This window comes from Malaclemys terrapin, chromosome 1 (assembly GCF_027887155.1).
Source record: "Malaclemys terrapin pileata isolate rMalTer1 chromosome 1, rMalTer1.hap1, whole genome shotgun sequence".
Lineage (NCBI taxonomy): Eukaryota > Metazoa > Chordata > Testudines > Emydidae > Malaclemys > Malaclemys terrapin.
The window spans coordinates 122,323,601-122,337,566 of NC_071505.1; the positions used below are offsets into that span (position 1 = coordinate 122,323,601).

A 13,966-nucleotide genomic window follows, 5' to 3' on the forward strand; every position below is an offset into this window, starting at 1 on the left:
TCTGAGGGCGATCTCCCCTCCCTTATAAATTAAAAACACTTGTTTATATATTTAACACCATTATAAATGCTGGAGGCAAAGTGGGGTTTAGGGTGGAGAGTGATAGCTTGCAACCCCCCATGCAATAACCTCACGTCCCCCTGTTTGAGAACCCCTGCAATATGCATTATTGCAGACTAGAGGACCATAGTGGTCCCTTTTAGTAATTAAGAGATTTATTAAGAGATCACAGTACAGAGACCACTTTGAAATAATGTATGTGTGCCTGGGGCATTTGTATAACCATAGCATACACAAATACATGAAAAGATGAACACACACCCTAAGATACAGCTTTATTTAGCTCAGACACTTTATAGCCACCTCCTTTTACTCTACCATGGAACATCATTAATCTAGTTGTTAGATCAGGGGATTGTGTGCTATAACTTTTGAGTTCTTTATATGGCTCTGTCACTTACTCCCTGTGTGAGCTGGGGCAAATCACAATCTCTCTGTAAAATGGTGTGGAAGCAGAGAAAGAACTGACAGGAAGGGGATTGCAATGCATGACAGTTTGTTAGCAAGAGTCAGGCTAACTGTAACCCTAATAACGTGAGATTTGAAGAAGTGAGGAATGTGTGAGGCGAGTGGGAAAGAATGCTGTGAGAAGTTGTTGCGATCTTGTGTAGATAATGTGCAAACAATATGGAATGTAGACTGTCTACATTAATGAGAAAAACAAGATATTAGAATGACTTATATAAACACAAAATGCTGTGGTTGCTTTTCATTGTCTAACAAAAGGTATAAATGCTTGCTGTAATTGGTTACCTGAGAAGAGACCTGCCTAGGAGAGGGAGACCCTGTGTCCTAGTGCACTCTCTTCCTTTACACAGCTGTTAAAGAGAATAAAGTATCTGACTTTGCTGTACCCAAACAGAGTGAGAACTGTGTTATTCTCCGACAATGGGTATAATGCTTAACCCTTGCATAGGGATGTTCAGTGACTTAAACACTTTGAGGTGCTTTAGAAGTGAAAAATATTATTATTGAGAGACTAAGTTGCAATGGACACTAGAGATGGCCAAAGAAAGCTGAATTTTGGCTCTGAAAAACTTCAACTAAGATTTGCTTCCTGAGGCACTACTGTGATACAAATAATTATACAAATGCAAGCCATTGAAGGTCCAAAGGGAATGGACCTGGTCAGGATTGGAGAAAGTGTTTCCATTTTGACTCATCTAAATATTCAATTACCAGAAAGGTGCTCACCTATATTAAAGAAGAACAAACTTTGTTTAGTAGGTTTGAAACTAATGACCTGCTCTTGGCCAAGACCAGAGACAACTTTTCTTAACTCATCCTTCTCAATCTATCTGCTGCCATAGGCACCATTGATTTCGCTGTCATTCCACGGCTACCATGGCCCCAAGTTGTCCTCTCACTTCTTCTGCAACTCCTTTCCTTTCAAAGTTTCTGTCACTGTCCCTCATGGCTTTGTACTTGGCCCTTTCTTCTCCTCTAACCCTTAGATCTTATTCCTGAGTGATCTCATCCATTCACATGGCTTCATATCATCTCAGCCTAGGAATCTCATGATGTAAAGAGGAGAACAAGTTCTCTCCTGCAATCCTGCCATGCCTCTCTGACTGCTATCTTTCCAACATCTCATCTGGACTGTCCTGCTACTGTCTCCACTGTTTGCTACAGATTTCTAAATCACACCAGAGAAAAGGATGACTGACTCCTTAAGCAGTTATCTACAATGTGTCCAGAAAAAAAGCTGCATTATCATAGGGTACATCAGTCTTTGAGTAACATATGGTAAAGGTATGCAGTGTTGTTGTAGCCATGTTGGTATCAGACTATTAGAGTGACAAGGTGGATGAGGTAATATCTTTTATTCTACCAACTTCTGTTGGCAAGAGAGACAAACTTTCAAGCTTACACAGAGCTCTTCTTATGGTTGCATGCTGTCAGTATTTAAAACATTATCAGAATTTCTAAATATTTCAGATGACAATATCTTAACTGAAAAAGCATTGTATCCACCATGGGGGAAATCTTTATTAGACCTCATCTTGACAGATAAAAAGGAACTGATCACAAAACCAAAAGTTAGTGGTGGCTTACGTACAAGTGGTCATGACTTGATCATATATGTTATGTGGAAACAGAATCAAGTACAATTCTTTAACATATATATGGTGCTTTAAAAGGGCCAAATCTGAAAACAAGTGAGCCAGATCAGTTGGGAGAGAGAATTTAAATAGTAAAATGTGAAGGATAATTGGGAACTATTTAAAAACATTTTACTAGATGCCCAAGAAGCCACAATTCCACAATCAAGAAAGATGTACTGGTTAAAAAAAGAAAAACCTGCCTTAGAGAGGAAGTGAAAGTAACATAAGAAATATATATATCAAATGAAAGAAAAGAATATAAATCAGAAGCTAGGTATTGCAGAAAACTGATAAGGGAAACAAAAGGACACAAGGAGAAATCTATGGCCAGCTGAGTTAAGGACAATGAGAAGGAGTTTAAGTATATTAGGAACAAAAATAATCCTAAAAATTGTATTGGTCTATTACGAAATGGTGGAATTATCAATAATAATGCAGTCAAGGCAGAAGTGTTCAATACATATTTCTGTTCTGTTTGGGAAAAAACTATATGACAGTCACAGCATATGATAAAGCTTACAGGTGAAATAAAGGTGGTGGTGAGGGAGATAAATAATAAACAGGACAGGTCATTTATACAGAGTGATCTGAATCACTTAGTAAGCTTGGTGTAATCAAACAATATGCATTTCAATATGGCCACATGGGGAAGGCATACATCTAGGGACAAAGAATGTAGGCCATACTTACAGAATGGGGGACTCTATTCTGGGAAGCAGTGACTCTGAAAAAGACTTAGAAATCAAGGGGGTTAATCAGCTCAATAGAAGCTGTTGTGGCCCAAAGAGCTAGCGCAATCCTTGGAAGTATGAACAAAGGAATCACGAGTCACAGCAGAGGAGAAGAGCAGGTTCTAGGACTTCTGTATTTGGCAATGGTCTGACTGTACTGTGATCCGGTGATCGTTTCTGGTGTCCATAATTCAAGAAGGATGTTGATAAACTGGGGATACAGTGATCTCTCCTCTTCTTTCCTTCTTCCCTGCTGTTGAAATCATAACCTCCCCAATGACCCAGCCTCTCATAATTCTGTTATATTTGACTCATCCCTCTCTTTCTCCATTCACAGTCAGGCTATTGCCAAATCCTGCTGGTTCTTTCTCCACAATAGGTCAGCTGTCACTTTTTCCACTCATATGGCTAATACATGTCCATGTTTTAGTCATCTCCCTCTTTTACTTGTGCAACTCACTCCTTGCTGGCCTCCCTGATTCCCATCTATGTGCTCATCCAATTTAAGCAAAAACAATGCGACTAAAATCATCTCTCATCCATGAAACAGATTGTCTCCCTCCTTCCTTTAAATGCTTTCAGTGACTTTCTCTCCTTGCCCTCCACATCAAGCTCAAGCCTCTTGTCCTAGAAGAGGCTGTGCAACTCCATCCTTGCCTACCTCTCTCCTTGCCTTTCCTCCTACTCTCTTCACACCATACAAGCCTCCTATCTCCCTGCTCCTTTTTTATCCATCACCTACTTATATTTGAGTTTCTGTCCACAGTGCCCCATGGCTTGGAACTTCCTAGTGCATCCGGTGACCACCCTTTTTCATTCAAATCCCTTTTAAAAACTCACTTCTTCAAATGACACCCAGCAGGATGAATCCATATTAAAAAGAATTTCTATCCACAGCTCATTAATAAAAAGATATAGGACCTAATACTCAACTGTTATCAATGGCATAACTCCAAGGCTTGATTTGGAAGAGGGAAAATGTCATAGTATTCAATACAGGCTCACTCTACAAGCCAAGGTCAACAACAGTTAACTCATAAGCTCGATGATGATAAGTTAACACCCCACTGAAATGAATGGGGCAGCTTCCAGAGCTAGTGTTTCAGGCTCCCTGCAGACTCAGCCAGACAGTTCTGCATCATTTTATACCAGGTTCGTATTCTGAAGGTTGTCTTTGCTGCTATGAAAGCTAGATACTTCTGCTTTGTTTTTAAATGAAAGAGGAGACTCTGGAGAACAAGATGATATCCTTTAAAAAAAAAAAAAGTGTTGTATTGCTGATTGTGATTAATTTGAGCAAGATTGTTGTCAAGCTTAAAATGAACACCAGTATTGCCAGTGTTAAGCCTAAACTTCCGGAAGCTTTATAGAATGGGCTTTGCAAAATTATCTTTAAAAAGCAAGCTTTGCAAACTTAAGCTACAACTTGCTGTCAAAAAATGCCTACAACCAGACAACATTTTATTCTGACTCCTATATGGTATAATAGGTTATGCCCCTAGGTACGGCTTATTGAAACCACCTTTAAAATTTGTGGTTAAGAGACGCTGCAACCAAAGAACTGATTCCTAAGTGGATTTGATGGGCTAGGCCTTTAGGCATAGGTCATCAAAATAACCTTACCCACAATCAAGCCAATAGCCCATTTAGAGTTAAGTTACCTAGAAAACTAAGGGAAACCACAGTCGACACAGTGGGCTATATAAACATAAGCTATCTCCTTGAGCATAACTTATAAAATTAAAACAATAATTGGCTACAAGAAAATAAGTAAACATGAATTATACAGCCAAAGCGATAACACTAAATTTGGCCTAACCTGATTGGTTAACCTGCTTCAAAGCATGGCAGGCAGATGAGATTAAATGCGTAAAACCTCAGGAGGGTGTGTGTGTGTGTGTGTGTGTGTGTGTGTGTGTGTGTGTGTGTGTGTCTTGGTCTAAGAAGTTATTCTCTTTGATCAGTCTGACCCGCACCCCCTAAACCGCACCGACTATCTGCACCTGGCCAATGCAAAGAGCGGTCGACTAAAGGGTAACGTATTCTCGGCAGGGTAAGGTTTTAAAGTAAAATAGTCTGGTTGCATGCAAAATAAGGTAACAGAGTAAAGAAGTCTGGGTTGCTCGAGCTGTTTTGATCTCAAGTAGTACTAACACTATAGTATTAAAAAATAATAGTGTCGGAATAATTTGATCTCAGATTATATTAATACTGCAGTATTAAAAATAGTAGTAAAAGTTTACTTGTGCTGTGTCTTCTGTGTTGCATTTATAGCTGTAAGTCATTAAAAGCCTTTCCTGAAGAATAATCAGTAGTTTTCATTTCTTTATATGGACACCACTTAACCTCATTACATCTGTGTTGGGTGGTGGGGAGTAGTGATCACCCAGAGCCCCATTTGGACGCTGATGTGTGTCCCTTTCTTCCTATATCTCCGCACTGATCTGTCCCAGTTTGAACCCTGCATAGCTCTATTGAAGTCAATGGGGCTATGCCAATTTACACCAGCAGAGGATCTGGCCCATAATTCACAGGCCTCCCTATCCTCTGATCATCCAGGACATTGTGTGTCTGAATTGTTTTCTCTATTTAGATTGTAAGAAACAAAACCTTTTTCTGGTTTACACCATCAAAAACACTGTCAGCCCTTAAAATAATCATAATCCTACCACCTTAATTGATGTAACTTAATATAAAACTGAATTTATACATAGCATTCGGTAGCTATATTGTGTGAGTTACTGCCACTCACTGGGTGACACTTGCAGACCTCATCCTGTGCTGTCAGAGAAGTCACCATCATTTTCTGCCCTCATTTTGAATAGCTTTCTAGCAGGTCCTTCTCCAAAGATATAGATCATATCTTCTTGGCTAATTCTGACAAATTGGGATGAACTAAGTAAAATAGCTGCCTCTATGTTTTCTCTGACACTGGAGTATCTCTCCTATGGTTTCTTTTCAGACCCGCTCTGAATTTCCAGCCTCAGCTCAAGGACTATTATTTCAAATAAAAAAAAGAATTGTTTTGGAGCTTAAGAATCAGTCCCTGTCTAATAGAACTGGTCGATAAATGATGAAAATTGTTCAAAAATGTTCATGAAAATATGTTGTTGCAAATATGAAACATTTCTACCAGCTCTCCTGTCTATGATATCCTTGAGACTATGTGGCGTCCCAGGCGGAGCGGATAAAGCACACGACCAATGTGGTTGCAAGCTGAATCTGAATCCTGTTTATTGCAAGCTTTCTTTTATAGTTTTTCTCAACATTACATAACACAATTAGGCTATAATAACACATCTATGGATTGGACAAGAAGGAGAATCATGTGTTTATCACATGTATAGCCCCACACCGATTGGTTCAACTGTTCCTTACATAAGGCCATGATCATCTTATATAATCCTAGACCACCAGGGGGTCTTACATAAGGCCATGATCATCTTATATAATCCTAGACCACCAGGGGGGCCTTACATAAGGCCATGATTTATTACCTTGCAAGTGTCCCATCGTGACCCTTACCTCCTCATGGAACTTTTCATTAGGTTGGTGTAGGGATGATACATCCCCACACCTCCCCCCTTTTTCTTAAATAAGGCCTATAGGAGGGTCCAACTAACATTAGGACAATTACTAGCCACCTGACTACTTTTTTTGAACCTATAAAACTGACGACAGGTGACATTTAACAACTGGGAACTATTAAAAAACATAACATTACATAAATACCCACGAAAACCATTGGGGATCCGATGGGGTGGCCATGAACAAGCAAAAAGGGCTTTTTGGCCAGTTTGGTTCGCCCAGGTGATTCAAACATTTTGTCGTGGGTTAACAAAAGGTACAGAGTTTGGACATACAAAGACCCCTGCTCCTATAATAAGGAGTTTGAACAAACATAAGTACAGCATTATTAGGTGTTTAGGCTGTGACAAACAACAAGTGCAAGTCTGGTGCCGCGGGGTTGTCGTCCGGCTCCTGCGTGGCGGCGTCGGGCTCTTTAGCAATTCGTGTCTTGAGCCACGGCCGGACCCACTTTGCTGGAACCCACCGGGGACCCGCATCGGTGGAAACACATGCATATCCCCGTCCCCAGGTTAGTAAATCCACAGGGCCCGCAATGTGTGGGACTGCGGGGGATGGCTCTCACCGGCCAAATGGGACAACTGATTCAGCATGTCCTGTAGCTGAAGGCCCTGTTTGTACATTCCCGCGTTTCTGCCCCCATTTCAACAAACGGGACAACGCGTCAGAGGGAAGCTTCTCTCCCCGCTTTTTAGCGATGCGTAATAAAAAATCATGCACCATCTCCTCCCCTGCAGACAAAGCAGAGCCCATTTTATTAAAAGCAGCCGCTCACCTGTGAGCTCACGAACGTCTCTCTCGGACGACCAGGAGCCGGTATCCTCCGGTACCTCCTGCCACGGCTGCCACCTCCGCCTTTTCTCACCGAACGCTTCAGTCGGCTGTGAGCTCACGAACGTCTCTCTCGGACGACCAGGAGCCGGTATCCTCCGGTACCTCCTGCCGCGGCTGCCACCTCCGCCTTTTCTCACCGAACGCTTTAGTCGGCTGTGAGCTCACGAACGTCTCTCTCGGACGACCAGGAGCCGGTATCCTCCGGTACCTCCTGCCGCGGCTACCATCTCCGCCTTTCCTCACCGAACGCTTCCGTCGGCTGTGAGCTCACGAACGTCTCTCTCGGACGACCAGGAGCCGGTATCCTCCGGTACCTCCTGCCGTGGCTGCCACCTCCGCCTTTTCTTACCGAACGCTTCCGTCGGCTGTGAGCTCACGAACGTCTCTCTCAGACGACCAGGAGCCGGTATCCTCCGGTACCTCCTGCCGTGGCTGCCACCTCCGCCTTTTCTTACCGAACGCTTCCGTCGGCTGTGAGCTCACGAACGTCTCTCTCGGACGACCAGGAGCCGGTATCCTCCGGTACCTCCTGCTGCGGCTGCCACCTCCGCCTTTTCTCAAACCATGTTCAGTTTTTGGTCGTGCTCCAGTTGACACTGAGCTTGGCAAACCATCTAAATCTTGGTAGCCTGCCCTCTTATTCCCACAGATTCCCTTTATCTCTGTGAATAAGGCCTGTCTCCACCTTAACAGGGCATGGCTGTTTGCGCTTTTTGGAAGAAGGAGTTCTGGAAGGAGAAGAGCCAGCACTGAGAGCCTCTTCAATATCTAAATTCAATTGTTCCAGTTTCTTCATGAGAGATGACATAGAGTCTGACCACTCAGATCCTTTTTTTTGGTTGGATCTGCTTTCTCTTTGCTCAGCTTTTGAGACAACACCTGTTGGGTCTACTGTCTGAGAACATTGATCCCTGCTCCACTGGCAGCTGTGTCTAGTATGATCTCTGCTAGCTCACTCTGGGCAAAGTTCTGGCTGCCTTGATGTTCAAGCCGAATCACGTCGGGGTCACCATTTGTGGGGTTCCATATGGAGCAGATAAAGCACACGACCAATGTGGTTGCAAGCTGAATCTGAATCCTGTTTATTGCAAGCTTTCTTTTATAGTTTTTCTCAACATTACATAACACAATTAGGCTATAATAACACATCTATGGATTGGACAAGAAGGAGAATCATGTGTTTATCACATGTATAGCCCCACACCGATTGGTTCAACTGTTCCTTACATAAGGCCATGATCATCTTATATAATCCTAGACCACCAGGGGGTCTTACATAAGGCCATGATCATCTTATATAATCCTAGACCACCAGGGGGTCTTACATAAGGCCATGATCATCTTATATAATCCTAGACCACCAGGGGGGCCTTACATAAGGCCATGATTTATTACCTTGCAAGTGTCCCATCGTGACCCTTACCTCCTCATGGAACTTTTCATTAGGTTGGTGTAGGGATGATACATCCCCACAAGACTACAAGAAAGATATTTCTTCTTCTGACCCGTTACCAATGTCTTTGTGCACATGGATCTGGTAACCGTATAAAAGTGCATCCTCCTTCATACTGCTATTCAGGAACTGCATCAACAGTGTATTATAAATCCTGAGCCTCTCCTTTCACCTACAGGGGTGGCTTTAAGCCGATTCGGACGATTCCCTGGAATGGGGCCCCACAACGTCCGGGGCTGCTTCTCCCCCCTCCCTCCAGCGCTTGCGCTGCCATACAGCTGATCAGCGCAAGCTTGGAAGGGAGGGGTGAGGAGGAGGAATCCGGCGTGCTTGGGGAAGATGCGGGGCCAGGGGTGGGATTTGGGGAGGGATCCAATGGGGCAGGGAGGGGGCGGGTCCAGGGGGGCGCGAGACAATTCGTGTCCCGGCATGGGGCACCGCACCTGCTAAAGCCGGCCCTGTTCACCTACATTACAAATCCCAACATGTGAATGTCCGACATTTTAGGATGCCTTTCTATGTACTGGAGAGAGTCTTAACGACACACAGAGGTGGTTTTGGTTTTGCTATTCATCCCTGATTTTAAACTCCATGAAGGAAGGGAACAGGTCTCCTTTTTTGGAGATATGTACTCCACTCTCTCCTCTTCTAAAGTCACTCACTTCAGACTTTTCTGCTTAATGGTATATCTAAAAAGTACCCTTTCAATTTTTTTGCTGAAGGACTGTTCCTAGTTGTACTTTATACGTTGTTATTAACTATTAGTTGAACCAGTTTTGGAGGATTGCCGTTTCAGTTATGAAAAAGAAAATGTCAGATGGAAGTCGACAGGAGGCTTTCCATTGACTTCAGTGGACTTTCGATCAGATCCTAGATTATGAACAGTATCATTAAAAATATCAAATAGTAGGACTGATGCCATGTTTTATTTCATGCAAAAGAAAAAATGTAACTTATAAATTACATTTTAATGAGCCTATCAAAAATACCAAATAGTATAGTGTACTTAAATTTTTTTTGTTGAGGACACACACAAGTTACACTTTGCAGCATACAAGTGATTAGTGTACATCAGTGTTTAAATCTTGCTAATGGTAACAAGATTAAACACTTTAAAAATGTTGTTTCGCATGAGACGTTTTCTTTATCATAGTTATTTAAATTAGAGCTGTCAAAAAAAAAAAAAAGCCAATTTCTCAAAACCTCTTCAGGAAATGCTGGTTTTGACAAAATTTCCCATTTCCAAACAATTTTTGAAGCTTTTCTTTATAAGCTTTATTTTTATAGAAAATATAAACACAACAAAACAAAGCATATATAAATACACGCACACACGATGGAAATACCTTATAAATAACAAAATTCAGTATTCATTCCTTGTAAAGCTTGGAGGAAAACAACAACAAAAACTGAACCTGTAGAGGTCGTGCAGAGCATAATTATTACAGTGACTAAATAGATAAATAAGTAAGACATAACCTATGAGTATCGAGTACTAATATATATTAAACTGCAAAAGTATGCAATCATTTTTTCTATTACAGTCAATTTTCCATTAATGCAGTAGTAAAGAACTCACTAAGGCAGTTTGTGTATGAGAGAGGAATTGCAGATTTCCATTTTCTCAAAATAACTTTTGACCAGTAAAATAGTTACTGCAATCCATTTCTTAGTATTCACTGGTAATACCAACTCACTCAGCACCCCTAAAATACACAGGCTTGGTGAAGGAAAGATAGTAACACATTTTTTGAGAGAGCACTTAACATGGCGTTCCAGAACATATGCATATTTTTGGCAGGTATAGAGGATGCGTGAAAGATTGGCATGTGGCTGTTTGCATCTCCAACATTCATAGTTTGTTGCCAATCTAACCTTAAACAATCGTTCTGGAGTGCAGTAGTGCCTGTTTAATAACTTGTTCTGGAAGAATCAGAAGGATAAGGAACTTGAAGTATATTTCACATTATACCAGATATCCTCCCAGGTTTCTGTTGTGAAAGTAAGGCTAAGTTCTTTTTCCTATTTTTCTTGGAGACTGAGATGGTAATGCAAAGCATTAAGCCACTTATAACTAATTCCTACAAACTGACTTTTGTTTACATATTTTTAACATGCTCCTCTAGAGGTGAGAGAGTTGAAACAGACCAATTGTCCCCTAGTCTTGCCTGAATCCTTGAGGATAGCCACTGAAAGAAGGAACTCCGAGATAGTGGTGGCTGATTTGTTACACACGTAAACCAAGGAGGCAAGTCTATCATCCCCTATTACATCTTTAATTTTTGCTAATCGTTTTTCTATCCATATTGTCTTAACTGTGGAGTTGATCTGGATTCTGAGGCACAGGTTATTCCATAGTGGTATGAGAAGAGAATGAGTAAAATAGGATGCTGTAATCATCTTAACACATTGCAGGATGCCTATGTAGATTACTCCTGGAGGAATTCTGTGCAACGCAGAGTTTTGCAGAAATTAATGTTGTGCGCGCAGCATTTCCTTTCCCCCTATAGAAATGAGCTGCAGAACTGCTGACCTTCACTAGGGGCCACTGGACCCAGCAGAGCCCAACTCACACATAGAAAACACTATCGGGTGTGTGGGGGAAAGAGGACGGAGCTAGAGGGTTCCCAGCAGCTGCAGTTCCCCACACACCGTGAGGGAAGGAGGCGGAGGCGGCGGCGTGCAGGAAACTCCACACAAGCCTGAGACCAAGCATTGGGCTGTTTCTCCCTCTGGATCCCTGGGCTCTAAGGGGTAGGGAGCGGGTGTCTGGGCAAGGGAGGGGCCTGCAGTTGGGTTCTGGGGGGTAGGGGTTTCAGGTGTATTGGCTGGGGAGCACGGCTGGGCTCTGGGGGGGGGTGGTTATGGGTGTCTAGCCCCCTGGCTGAGCTTGCAGGGTGGGGAGGGGCAGAGAACTAAGAACTGGGTTGTCATAGGGGTTTCTTTAACTCTCTTCTCCTGGGAGAATTTGTGTGTGCATCTGTATTGTTACACACATACTTGCTGACAGGTATTTCGAAGTAAATTACCAAAATAATTGAAGCTGGCATGATTATGTGGTGTTATTTTAACAAATAAAATTTGCAGAATTTTAAAATATTGTGTGCAGAATTTTTATTTTTTTGGTGCAGAATTCCCTCAGAAGTAGTAGATGCAAAGATTGGATTTTCTTAAGATATGCAAAAGAAGAGAGGGAACCAAATGGCATAGCTAAGTTTTTTTTTTTTTTTTAAATCTCAAACCAGACTGGTATGTATACAAAGCTATTGGAGGGGACCCACCTTAAAATAGAATGTATTTAGAAATCTAGATAATATATGGTAGATACAAATCTGGCAACCCCATGCCTCCAGTTGCCCAGGAGTTTTTAAGTGCCTTGTGTGACAAGCAAGGCTTTTTTTTAAATCCCATATAAATTGGATGATAAGCCTATTTATGAGAGCAAAGAGCAAAGGAGATAACTTGAAAGGCAATAGGCTAATGATATAAGTCATTCTTGGGCAGATATTCATATTGATTATTTTCTATTCTCCCCAATAAGGACAGAGGGAGGAGATGCCCCCTCTATACATCTTTGAAATTTTCTTTGAATATAAATATATATATAAAAAAAGAGAGAGAGAGAGACCATATTTATAGACAATATTTTGGGAAGATCAGGACAAATTTCAACACCTCAAGAAGTTATTTCTTTGCATATTTGCAACTGAAAATACTGAAACTGAGAAGGATCTGGTCTTCTGGATATATCTATTGCATGCGACTTATTCTAGTTAATGCAAAAATCAGATCTTTTCAAAAAGATCAACTACTTTCAATAAAGTTGGGATTCTTCAACAGTACAAACTGATTTTGTATTCTTTCCTGTATATAGTCACACCTTGAAGCATTTCTGAAGTTGTCAAAAACGGTTTTTTTCAATTCAAAACAACTTGAAAAACCACTTGTTATGTACCTTATTTAGGCATAGTATAAGAACTGAAGAACCTCCTTTTCTTTCCTCTGCATTTTAAAACCACACAGGTGTCTAACATTTTCCATTATCTTGTGGGATGAAGTTCTTTCACTTCAACCAGTCCTCCTGCATCCCTGTAGAAATAACTAACAAGAGATGAATATACTTAGTGGTGTTTGTCAGTTTTTGGGGGGTGGTGGTGGTGGGGTTAGTGCATTCATTTTCATTATTGTTGGAGACTGGTTTGGAGAAAAAAAAATGTGTAAACTTAAGAAACTCAAACCACTATTGTTTACTTTTTCATAAGACTATAATAAAGTACTATTCAGAAGCGCCCTGATCTGTAAAGATTTAAGCCCATATGTAACTTTACCCATAAGAATATGGCTGTAGTGGGACTGCTCATGTGTTTAAAGTTACACACATTACTTAAGTCTTCGCAGATTTGGGGCCTTAGTTTCTCTCATATTTACTTTGTACAAGTATTAATACATTTTTCCCCTTAATGCTCTTGTTATTGCTGTATAACATATCTTAAATTTAATCTAATGTTATTTTTCCTTTCTATTCTGACAATTATATATGGATTATTTTAGAACAAACACAGCATAGGGTAAAATTTAAACAACAACAACTTTCATAATTAGGGAAACACACATATACAGGCCAAGATTGAAAAGAAAAAAAAAAAAAAAAAAAAAGAGGGCCCTAGTAGCTCCTAAAACCACAATGGCCTATTGGGGACCAGAACCAACACCATGCAACATATATGCTCACTCAAAACAGCATAGTCAATATTAGCTATTCAAAATCTATCTGAAGCTATACCCACAGCTACATGGTCACATAATACAAGCAAATAATTCTAATCGACTACACGGTTGGCAGAAGTTGTGATCTATTCACAGACAACTCATAAAAACATCAACAACAAAAGAAGGGAGGAGGGGCTAAATTTAACCAATAAATTATTCACTGAGCAGTTTGCTCAGCTCCAGCAGCTATGCAAAGACAAGTCATGCAAACCTTGGCAAGCAACTAATAGCAAGGACTTTCCACAGTATGAAATCCAGTAGAGGCTGAATGTTGTACATGAGTGGTGTGACGAACTGGGCCTGTTCTCACGGTGGTCTGTGAATGCTGACAGGGGAGTGTGCTGGGATAGTCTGCATTGCAGGATGGGATCTGCCCGAGGGCGCCCGAGGGCGCATACCTGAGTGTGTAACATGAGAACCCAGGA

The 13,966-nt window shown here is 41.3% G+C and overlaps 1 protein-coding gene across 8 annotated transcripts in view; it reads right to left on the reverse strand.

Moving 5' to 3' along the window:
* A4GALT (alpha 1,4-galactosyltransferase (P blood group)) overlaps positions 1-13,966 on the reverse strand; it is a 111,392-nt gene that overhangs the window by 43,590 nt on the left and 53,836 nt on the right. For 2 of the 8 annotated variants that reach the window (XM_054037500.1, XM_054037474.1), the window contains exon 2: positions 12,727-12,872. The exons of the other annotated variants lie outside the window; for them this stretch is intronic. The gene's annotated coding sequence lies outside the window, so the exon portion shown is untranslated. The remainder of the gene's footprint in view (positions 1-12,726; positions 12,873-13,966) is intronic. 8 annotated transcript variants of the gene reach the window in all.